Source organism: Chenopodium quinoa, unplaced genomic scaffold (assembly GCF_001683475.1).
Source record: "Chenopodium quinoa cultivar QQ74 unplaced genomic scaffold, ASM168347v1, whole genome shotgun sequence".
Lineage (NCBI taxonomy): Eukaryota > Viridiplantae > Streptophyta > Magnoliopsida > Caryophyllales > Amaranthaceae > Chenopodium > Chenopodium quinoa.
In genome coordinates, this window is record NW_018743792.1 from 1,630,206 (window position 1) to 1,641,895 (window position 11,690).

Sequence of the window (11,690 nt, forward strand, 5' to 3'; positions counted from 1 at the left end):
GATTACGAAATATGGCAAATGGATGTCAAAACCGCCTTCCTTAATGGGATTTTGGAAGAAACTATGTATATGACACAACGGAAGGTTCTGTTGATCCAAGCAACGCTGGAAAGGTATGCAAGCTTAAGAAGTCCATTCATGGACTGAAGTAGGCAAGCAGAAGTTGGAATCTGCGATTTGATGAAGCCATCAGTAAGTTTGGTTTTATCAAGAATCTAGATGAGTCTTGTGTTTACAAGAAGGTTAGTGAGAGTGACATCGCATTCCTAGTCCTATATGTCGATGACATATTGCTCATTGGAAACAGCACAAAATTATTAGAGTCCATATAGGGCTGGCTTGGAAAATGCTTTTCAATGAAGGACTTAGGAGAGGCACAGTACATATTAAGCATCAAGATCTATAGGAATAGATCTAAGAGGATGATTGGATTGAGCCAGAGTACTTACATTGATAAAGTACTGGCACGATTCAGCATGGAGAATGCTTAGAGAGGCACCTACCCATGTCCCATGGCGTAACTCTCAGCAAGAAACAATGTCCACATACACCTATTGAGCGAGAGAGAATGAATTAGATTCCATATGCTTCGCTTATTGGATCGATCATGTATGCCATGATATGTACTAGGCCTGATGTATCGATCAGTGAACTTGGTGTTGTACCCTCCATCAAGGGTCCGATAGATCTCTATTGTGACAATAATGGAGCTATTGCGCAGGCTAGAGAGCTAAGAGAGCACCAGAAGGTCAAACATGTCCAAAGGCGATTTCACATGATAAGGGAATGGAAATCCGATGGTGAAATCAGAATTTGTAAGATCGGAACGGTGACAATGTGGCCGATCCTTTGACTAAACCTCTACCTCAAGTGAAGCACAAAAATCAAGTCGAGGCAATGGGAATCAAGCACGTTGGAGATTGGCTTTGAATTCTTTGTACACGTGTTTTAATTAAACTAGATGTCTTAATGTAAAACACTATGTAGAAACCATTCATTTATGGAGTAATAAATTTTTTATGCAAAATTACTATTCACTCCATTGCTATTTAATTGTGGTTTTGAATTAAATAATGAGTCCATTCGATTTCTGAGAATATTCAAAACAGGGTATCAAGACCATGTCTTGAATAAAGAAACATCTGTCAAGTGAACATTGAATATTTAAATCGAAAAATTATCCCTAATCGATGTCATTTAACTGATGGACGATTAATGACCACTAGAGATTAGTGTGTAGTATGATTTACAGCACCGTTTCTTGTGCTGCAAGGACATAGTAGTCGTAAATCATTTGCACAGGTGCTATTTTGGAACTGCACCGGATCGACCTATGATAGTACTTTAAGAGATTTAAAAACGTCATAAGTACATATCTCATTATAGCTATCGGAACCTGTTTCCTCAACCATGAGTATTGTCAAGTTATCTTGTTTGAGTACTAGACTCTTTGATGTTGTCAAACGTCCACCGTAACTGGGGATTATAACGGGAACACTCGGGAGATTAGGTCAGAACTCGGAGATCGAGAAACACTTCTGAACGTAATAAGGATGACGAAGATTCTTACCTTATAGTTCATGAAGAGACATTAAGCGGCATAGGAAATGGGCTATACACTATATGCACACTTGTCCGGAAGGACAAGTGGGAGATTGAAAGGAATAGTGTCTTTAGAGCAAGTGTATTATTCTGATAGAGGGTTCAGAATTATGAAAAAGCTAATTCTTCAATGAGATCAAGTGATCGGAATGCCTCGGTGGAGGCCGCTTCCGATCCGTAATATTAATGAACAATTAGTATTATAGATTTGTCTTGGCTGAACCCTTCGGGTCGAACCCAAACGAACTATCGATCCGAACCGACGAATCAATCCGAAGGATTTGATGAGTCACTAGAGTATTAAGAACACAGACGTCGGATATCGAGCCTAGGGCGTCGAGACCGAGCGTCGTAAAATCTACAAGCAACAAGTTCGAGCGTAGCCGTAGCATCATAATGGCCTAGCCATGTGGACGCTAGGCTAGCTCGAGCTAGCATGCACTTTGCATGGCTAGGCGCAAGCCTAGATGCACCATGTATGCTAGGCGCACCATCGCTAGCACTAGGTGCTTGCATGTATGCATGCCTCGCATGGCAGCACCATCGCAGCACCATGCGTGCTTGCGTGCGTGCCTACGCATAGCACAACACCATCGCATTGCTAGGCCTATGCGTGTGTGCATGCATGCCATCGCAGCAGCAGCATGCTGTGCATGCGAGCTAGGAGCATCGCCCAGCAAGCAGCAAGCTAGTAGCCTCACCCAGCAGCCAACAACATGCGTTGCTCGCTAGCAGCACGCATGTGCTGGGCGTGCTGGCTGGTGCGTGATGTGCATGCTAGCTGTGCTGGCTGTTACGTGCTGTGCGTGCTAGCCGTGCTAGCTGGTACGTGTTGTGCGTGCTGTGCGTGCTAGCTGGCTCCTAGCTTAGCTATGCTTGATGTCGGTTTATGAGAGGTGGGGACCAAGGCTTAGAGCCATGCCTTGGGGATCAAGGCAATGGTCCCCCCCATGGTTATGGTCCTCACCTAACCTCTCCTCTCCTCATGCCACTTGTTGATTAGTGATTACATTGTTTTATAATTTATTTTGGAATTAAATAAATTAGTGAAAAATGCAACTATCCCACATTGATCATGAATGGGAGTGCAAGTTGCATTTCCCTATAAATACCCCAAGATTGGGCATTTGGAAATCAACTTAAGTGGAACTTAAAAAGGAATCTCTTATTATTGAGAAAACCTTTAAGTTCGTAAAACTCTAGTTTTATACTTGGTTAAGTCTCGACTATCCCTCGAGGCGAAGATCGCTCGGGTCGGGTCGTGGGTACGAGCCGTTGGAGGCCGTCACGCTTGTGAGGCTTTAAGCTTTGAAGTAAGAGCTCGGTTTGCGAGCGAAGCACGCTTCAAGGGTATTACTTCTTTATCCTTTTTCTTAGTTATTGTTTAATTATGTTTATGCATGCTTTACTGCTTTAATTATTGGGGTGGGTCTTGGGCGGGTTTTATCTTCCGCGTAGCGTTGGACGCTACGAAACCCAACAATTTAAATTCTGGTTTTGCTTTCTAATTAGATTTGAAGCTCGTTTTAATTAGTTTAAATCTTATATTTAACTAATTTTGGCCAACCAACCCAGATTTCGACTCAAAAATAGTGATTTTTGGGTGGAATCGATGTTATAAATCGTTTTTGAACCTATTTAAGGATTGTCAAGAAGCCAAAATCCACCCAGAAACATGTTTTTCGAGGGTTTTTTCGTTTTTGACGAAAAAATTTAAATCTTTAAACCTTAATTAATTATTGCATGTTAAAGGTAGATTAAATGTATGGTTACATCACTAATCTACTGTAATTATAAACCTTATTAAGCATGTTTAAGAAGTCATAATTGGTTCTTAATTTGGTGAGTTCGTTCTTCACATAAACTTGAAATTGCCACATTTTTGCAAATAAATTGCTTCAAGTGTGAATCTTTATGGTTGGAACATTGATTGCTAAATTCCATGTTAAAGATCCAATCTTTAATTGTTTATTTGGTTGGAACATTGATTGCTAAATTCCATATTGAATTAATTTTTTGATTTAATCATTTTTTAGTTGATTAAAGTCCTAAAAGTTTAAAACTTGTTATTGAAATTTAATTAATCTTCATATTGGAAGATGTAATTTTTCAATTTCACACAAGTTAGTGTTGGAAATTTTTCATTGGATAAAAGGGTTTAATTTTCCAACCCCTTTAATTTTTTAAATATCTCATTATTAATTTACATTTGGTTAAACTAATTATGAGTATAGCCCTTCAATTTTGTAACATCCAGACGAACCTAAATTGATTTAAGAATGGTTCTTGAATAATTTAGGCTTGTGCACTACTAAAGTTAAATTTAAATAAGTTGTACTTGATTTATTTTCATTTTTGCTCTAAATTGGTTCTAAAATAAATTTATAATCAATTTTATGTCACACATAAATCGGGAATTAAAATCTCGAGACATGTGCATGCAAATCGAGGCAAATCCGCCCAAAACGCACCCTTAGGCTAGCCCATGTGGCTGCCAAGGCGCGTGGTGGGGCTGCCTTGCTGCATGGTGCGTGGCTGCTGGAAGATGCTCGCAAATGCTGCTGGGCAGCAAGGCATGCGAGCCCTAGCAAACCCAGCCACTCGCTACCAGCACTTGCATGCACGCAAGCATGCGTAGCATACTGCGATGATGCTGGTGCCAGCAGGCGTAGCATGCTATGCTAGGCAGGCATGCTTGGGCCCAAACACGCATAGTCGTAGCCTTGGTGCCTAGCAAGCCTAACCCTATGGCTTGGATGTTAGGCACTCGGCTTTTAGTTGGGCTATGTGTTTTGCGAATTTTTGCCATTTTATTTATTTTATTTAATTATTTTAAGGAGGCTAGGCCTCGGTTCCCCTGGCACTTGCAAAATATTTTGACAAAATTTGGGTTAACCGACTTAAAATTGGATTAATTAAGTTGGATGCGAAATTTAGTGGGAGCTTCGTTAATTGCTTGAACTAATTGCGTTTTAATCTCATAAAATGTTTAACAACTTTGACTAGTTTCAATTAGGCGCGTTAATTGGATTAACCACCTAAGTTAGTTTCTAGTTCGCGCGTGTTATGCATTGTTACTTGTTTATCATTGTAAAATGCATGGGCCATTCACAATAGTGAATGGTTGAATGGAATGTATATTGTTTCATAGGTATTGTGAAAATGGAAACTAGTAGGGCCCGACTAGGTTAGTAAATACGGACTGCGATCCGTTATGTATTTTTTTATATCTAAATACGGTCTGCGTACTGTTGCGTATTTTTGTACCTTAAAATTTAGATTATTCCTAGTCGTAGCAGCTAGTAGTTGCATAGATTAGCGGAGAATGTCTGAAAACGGCATTTCTAAGAAAATAAGCCAAGAAGTTGCATTGGAGACCCTTGAAGATATGAAGACTCAAGGGGTCTTGCTAGTTGCCAAATACATCTTATACTTATGATTTATATATATTGTGTTTATATATGATTGAATTATATGATAGATGCATGTTTAGGATTTCAAATGTTGTGATGATTAATTAAGTTCACTTAAATCAACCAACATAGAAACCCTAGGTTCCTATAATATTGAGCCAAACTTTCCATTCCAATAACAACACTTACTGAACTAATGCGCGTGGTGATGGGCTACGGCAAACAAGGCGTCACCGCTTCCCTAGGAACGTAAGGTATACCTAGTATACAAGGTTGTCTTGGTTAACCTCAACGATATCAGTAAGAAGCCTTAGATGTCGTGGTAATGGAGCTAAAATTTCAAGGAAGCATTAGATGCGACATTTCATTGAACCAACAGTAGCTTTGAGCTATCAGCAATTGGATTGCTTACCCTAAAATATTAAGTGTAAAGACAAGCCAAAGCATGCTTAATCACTTTTGATTTTTGGGATCTTGGAATCATTTTATTCTCGCTTAAAAGGGACAAATGTTAATGCGTGGATAACATTCTCAATAAGTTTGATAACATTCTCAATAAGTTTGAAAATTTGCATGTACGCTTTAAATTTGCATGTTTTACATATGATTAGACAAATTGATGATGCCGCCAAAAGAGCTAAGACCATCGAGTCGAATCAAACCTACTTGTGGCATTGTCGTCTTTGCCACATTAACATCAAACGCATCGAGAAACTTCTTCATGAGGGTATTCTTGACTCATTCGACTTGGAGTCGTTTGAAAATTGCGCAGGATGGTCTGTTAAGCAAGATGATAAAGCATCGATTCTCCAAGTTGGGGGAAAGGGCTAGTGACTTATTAGCTCAAGTACATACGGATGTATGTGCACCAATTAGTACACCAGCAAGGAATGGTTATCGATATTTCATTACCTTCACGAACGATTATAGTAGATATGGCTATGTCTACCTTATGTCGAACAAATCTGAATCGTTTGATAAATTCAAAGAGTTTCAGAATGAAGTTGAAAATCAGCTTGGCAAGAAAGTCAAAGCACTTTGATTGGATCGAGGTGACGAGTATTTGAGCCATAAATTCGACGATCACTTGAAAGAAAATGGTTTTCTTTTAGAGTTGACACCTCCCGGAACTCCATAATCGAACGGAGTCTCCGAAAGGAGGAATCGAACCTTGTTAGACATGGTTCGATTAATGATGGGTCTTAGTGAACTTCCTATCTTTTTCTAGGGACACGCACTTCTAACCGCAGCACTAACACTGAACCGTGCTCCGTCAAAAGCTGTCGAAAAGACTCCATATGAATTATGGACGAAGAAACCTCCACGGTTGTCTTTTCTTAAGATTTGGGATTGCGAAGAATATGTCAAGAGATTAATTTCTGACAAACTTCACCGAAAATCTAACAAGTGTTTCTTTGTGGGCTACCCAAAAGAAATCAAGGGATAGATCTAAGATGATGATTGGATGGAGCCAAAGTACTTATATTGATATGGTATTGGCACGATTCAACATGGAAGGGGCCAAGAGAGGGCACTTACCCATGTCACATGGCATAACTCTCAGCAAGAAGCAGTGTCCACAGACACCTAATGAGAGAGGATGAATCAGATTCCATATGCTTCGTTTATTGGATCGATCATGTATGTCATGATATGTACTAGGCCGGATGTATCGTATGCCTTGAGTGCTAGGAGCCGTTACCAATCAGACCCAGGAGAGGCGCATTGGACTGCTGCCAAGAATATCCTAAAGTACCTGAAAAGAAACAAAGATAAGTTCCTGGTCTATGGTTGTAGTAATGATTTGGTTGTTGAAGGTTATACTGACGTGAGCTTCCAGACTGACATAGACGACTCCAAGTCACAGTCAGGGTACATATTCTGCATAAATGGAGGAGCGTTTAGTTGGAAGAGTGCTAAGCAAAGCACCACTGCAGATTCTAACACTAAAGCTAAATACTTGGCAGCTTCGGAAGCAGCTAAGGAGGCAGTTTGAATTCGTAAGTTCATTAGTGAACTTGGTGTTGTACCCTCCATCAAGGGTCCGATAGAACTCTATTGTGATACCAATGGAGCTATTGCTCAGGCCAGGGAGCCAAGGGAACACCAGAAGGTCAAACATGTCAAGAGGCGATTTCACATGATAAGGAGATGGAAGTCCGAAGGTGAAACCAGAATTTGTAAGATTGGAACGGACGACAATGTAGCCGATCCATATACTAAACCTTTTCCTCAAGTGAAGCACAACAAGCAAGTTGAGGCAACGGGAATCAAGCATGTTGGAGATTGGCTTTGATTTCCCTGTATATGTGTTTTAATTAAACCTGATGTCTTAATGTAAAACACTAAGTTTAACCATTCGGTTTTGGAGCAATTAAATTTTCTACAAATTTATTATTACTCCATTTCTATTTAATTGTAGTTTAGAATTAAATAATGAGTCCATTCGATTTATGAGAATATTCAAAATAGGGTATCAAGACAATGTCTTGGATAAAGAAACACATGTTAAGTGAACATTGAATATGTAAATCGAAAATCATCCCTAATCAAGGTCATTTAAATGATGAGAGATTAATGACCACCGGAGATTAGTGTGTAGTATGATTTACAGCACCGTTTCTTGTGCTGCAAGGATATGATAGTCATATATCATTTGCACAGGTACTAGTTTGGAACTGTACCGGATCGACCTACACTACAAGAAAAGAGCAAATTGGCAACGGTTCAAACCCCCCCAAAGGCAACGGTTTTGAACCGTTGAGTATTTGAGGGTTGACAAATCCCAAAATAATTGGCAACGGTTCAAAACCGCTACCAATTCAAGTAATTGGCAACGGTTAACCGTTGCCATTGACCATGGCGCCCTTTTTTTTTGTTTTTAAAAATAATTGGCAACGGTTAACCGTTGCCAATTGCTTGAGTTGACAACGGTTAACCGTTGCCATTGACCATGGCGCCCTTTTTTTTGTTTTTAAAAATAATTGGCAACGGTTAACCGTTGCCAATTGCTTGAGTTAACCGTTGCCAAATACAATGGCGCGCTTTTTTTTTTTTTTTTAAATATTGGCAACGGTTAACCGTTGCCATTGACCTGTATTTTTTTTTTTTTTTTTTGCTGCAATATTGACCTGTATTTTTTTTTTGGCTGCAATATTATTAATATTAATAATAATAATTAATATTATTATAATATTAATAATAATAATTAATATTATTATAATATTAATATTAATAATAATAATTATTATTATTATAATATCAATATAAATATTAATATTATAATAATAATAATTATTAATATTATAATATAATAATAATAATAATTATCATGATAATAGTAACAATAATTAGAATTATTAAAAACAAAACATAAATAATAATAACAGTCGCAAGAGATGATATAAATTAGAAAAATGTTTCATGTATAGTACATAATTAGTAAGCTAAGGCTAGGATTGATGTAGTAGCTAGCTAGTAAACGATATTTACAAATTAAATGTGATGTAGGTCGCCAACATCTCCCGAATTACATGGAGTTCCTCGCTTGTGTATGGCTGTCCCGTTTGCCCCTTGCAAAACTTAGAATACACAAAATGTGAGTTTGTAGAAGTGAATTAATAATAATTGGGGTTAGTCAAATGTGACTAATGCTTGAGATTACAAGAAAAGAGCAAGTAAGTGGTTTTGGGACGCAATTTCAACCAAAATGGCTCAAGTAAGGCCATTTTGGCTACTATGATGCCTATTTTCTATAATTCTTGTCTATTGAACTCATAAATAGTTAAAACATGACATTATTACTTAGTTATATGTGAATAAGGAATGAAATTACAAGAAAATTGCAATATGAGGGTTTAGGTCGCATTTTCGATCAAAATAGCCCAAGTAAGGCAATTTTGGCTTCTATGATGCCTATTTTCTATATTTATGTCTATTGAACTCATAACTAGTTAATACATGTCATTATCACTTAGTTATAGGTGACTAATGCTTGAGATTACAAGAAAAGAGCAAGTAAGAGGTTTTGGGACGCAATTTCAAACAAAATGGCCCAAGTAAGGCCATTTTGGCTACTAGGATGCCTATTTTCTATATTTCTTATCTATTGAACTCATAACTTATTAAAACATGTCATAATCACTTAGTTATAGGTGACTAATCCTTTAGATTACAAGAAAAGAGCAAGTAAGTGATTTTGGGACGCAATTTCAACCAAAATGGCTCAAGTAAGGCCATTTTGGCTACTAGGACGCCTATTTTCTATATTTCTTGTCTATTGAACTCATAACTAGTTAAAACATGTCATTATCACTTAGTTATAGGTAACTAATTCTTGATATTACAAGAAAAGAGCAAGTAAGAGGTTTTGGGACGCAATTTCAACCAAAATGGCTCAAGTAAGGCCATTTTGGCTACTAGGATGCCTATTTTCTATAATTCTTGTCTATTGAACTCATAAATAGTTAAAACATGACATTATTACTTAGTTATATGTGACTAAGGAATGAAATTACAAGAAAATAGCAATATGAGGGTTTAGGGCGCATTTTCGATCAAAATAGCCCAAGTAAGGCCATTTTGGCTACTAGGATGCCTATTTTCTATATTTCTTGTCTATTGAACTCATAACTAGTTAAAACATGTCATAATCACTTATTTATAGGTGACTAATGCTTGAGATCACAAGAAAAGAGTAAGTAAGTGGTTTTGGGACGCAATTTCAACCAAAATGGCATACCTCTTCAAGCTGACGTGTGTCTGTACAATGACTCATCACTATGTCATACATGAATCTCATCACGTATAGGCCACAGTCAACTCCGTTTTCCTGTTGTGCTCACTAGCATGAGGAACAAAGCACATGAATCAAAATGCATAGCAAATAAGCAACATCTTAAGCATTGTAAAGTAAGAAAATCACAACATCATGGGTGAATTACCTTGGGTGCTTTCCATGTAGGACCTCGAGGAGATCGAGGATTTATCTTCTTCATGGTACTACAAAAAATCTAAGTAATAAGTTCAAATTTGACTAGTATAATCAATACATATGAGTTAAGATATGAAAATGAATAACAAGAAGTGAAACAAACTAGATGCTTACTTTTGCAGTATGGACCTCACGAGGCGCTTTCTTACTTGAGGTAACCGAGCAGAATCAAAGTAGAAAATTGTGTTACTGGAAACACAAATCACAATTAGGGTCCAATGATAACTACACACGAGACAAACAAATCAATAGTAAACCTATTACAACAAATAAACTAGGAAAACAAATGAACTTGACTAGCATAATCAGACGTACACCTCATAGTATGGGACGAATATAAACTTGTCTCCCGCACTCACTGATTGCCTGATATCCCGTTCAGCATAGTACAACACGTCAGCGGAGTTGCCTAAGATTCTAGCAGTGTACATCTGCTCAGGGCACAACTTCCCAACTTGACAAGGAGATTCAAGCTCCCATATTTTCTCCTGGAGTGCTCTGCATGCATGATAACAAAATGTTAATCGAAAACCAAACGACAAACACCACTAAACTGAATAACATAAATTGAGTACCAGTTGAATTACCTCATGGATATTTGAATGAGGGAAATGTTAAGCATTGCACCACTTAGAAATTCCTTCACATCTTCTTTGAATAGCCATGCCGTTGCATCATCATCGTAGTGGAAAATTTCCTTAGGAAGTTGGATTTGGATGGGGCTGTCATTAGGCAACACGTAAACACGGTTGTGCAAATAAGCTAACTCCTGAGATAGCGATTGAAGCACCGTGTCTTCAACTAATGGAGTAGCTTGTGTAGCTGAACCTCGTGAAGGGCTCTTCATCGACGCTTTTCCACTCACCAAGCCATGTTCACTCCTGTTCTTTGGCCCCTCCACCCTCTTCTTTGGAGTTTGGCTTTTCCTCGATAGCTAATAAGACAAATCACACAAATTGTTAGAAAAGATTTCCATCCAACTCTTGGGAAGAAAAGATTAAAGCGTGAAATCTAAATCTTAATTACCTGGTTCATCAACCGTATCCAAGCAGATGGCCATTGCACAAAACTACCTTTTGCTGCCCAGAGTGTAGTGAACTCATCCTCCTCAACGGGCACAAGTATTAAGATGTCCTCGGACCCGGGAACCACTGAATGGATCCCGACAGAATAATGCTCATGTAGAAGAGGTCGAAGATGGACCGTACCTTGTTCGGCCGGTTGTGCACTACCATAGGCAACAACATTCAAAGGTCGATCATATGATTCGCCCAGGTGAAGAAGTTCACAACTGGTCTCTTCCTTCACCAATTAGGAAGATACTTCATTTAAATATTCATAACTAAGTATCTTAGGTGTAATATAGGAGTTAATTCAAGCATTGAGCTAAAATCATAAAAAATGGGCAAGTTAGAACTCATTTAGGCCATTTTGAACCGTAAATACTCTAAATGAACCTAAAACTTGTGAAGTTGATTTTTTTATGTTGTTTCAAGCCATAAATATTCATAACTAAGTATCTTAGGTGTAATATAGGAGTTAATTCAAGCATTGAGCTAAAATCATAAAAAATGGGCAGGTTAGAACTCATTTAGGCCATTTTGAACCATAAATACTCTAAATGAACCTAAAACTTTTGAAGTTACTTTTTTAATGTTGTTTCAATCCATAAATATTCATAA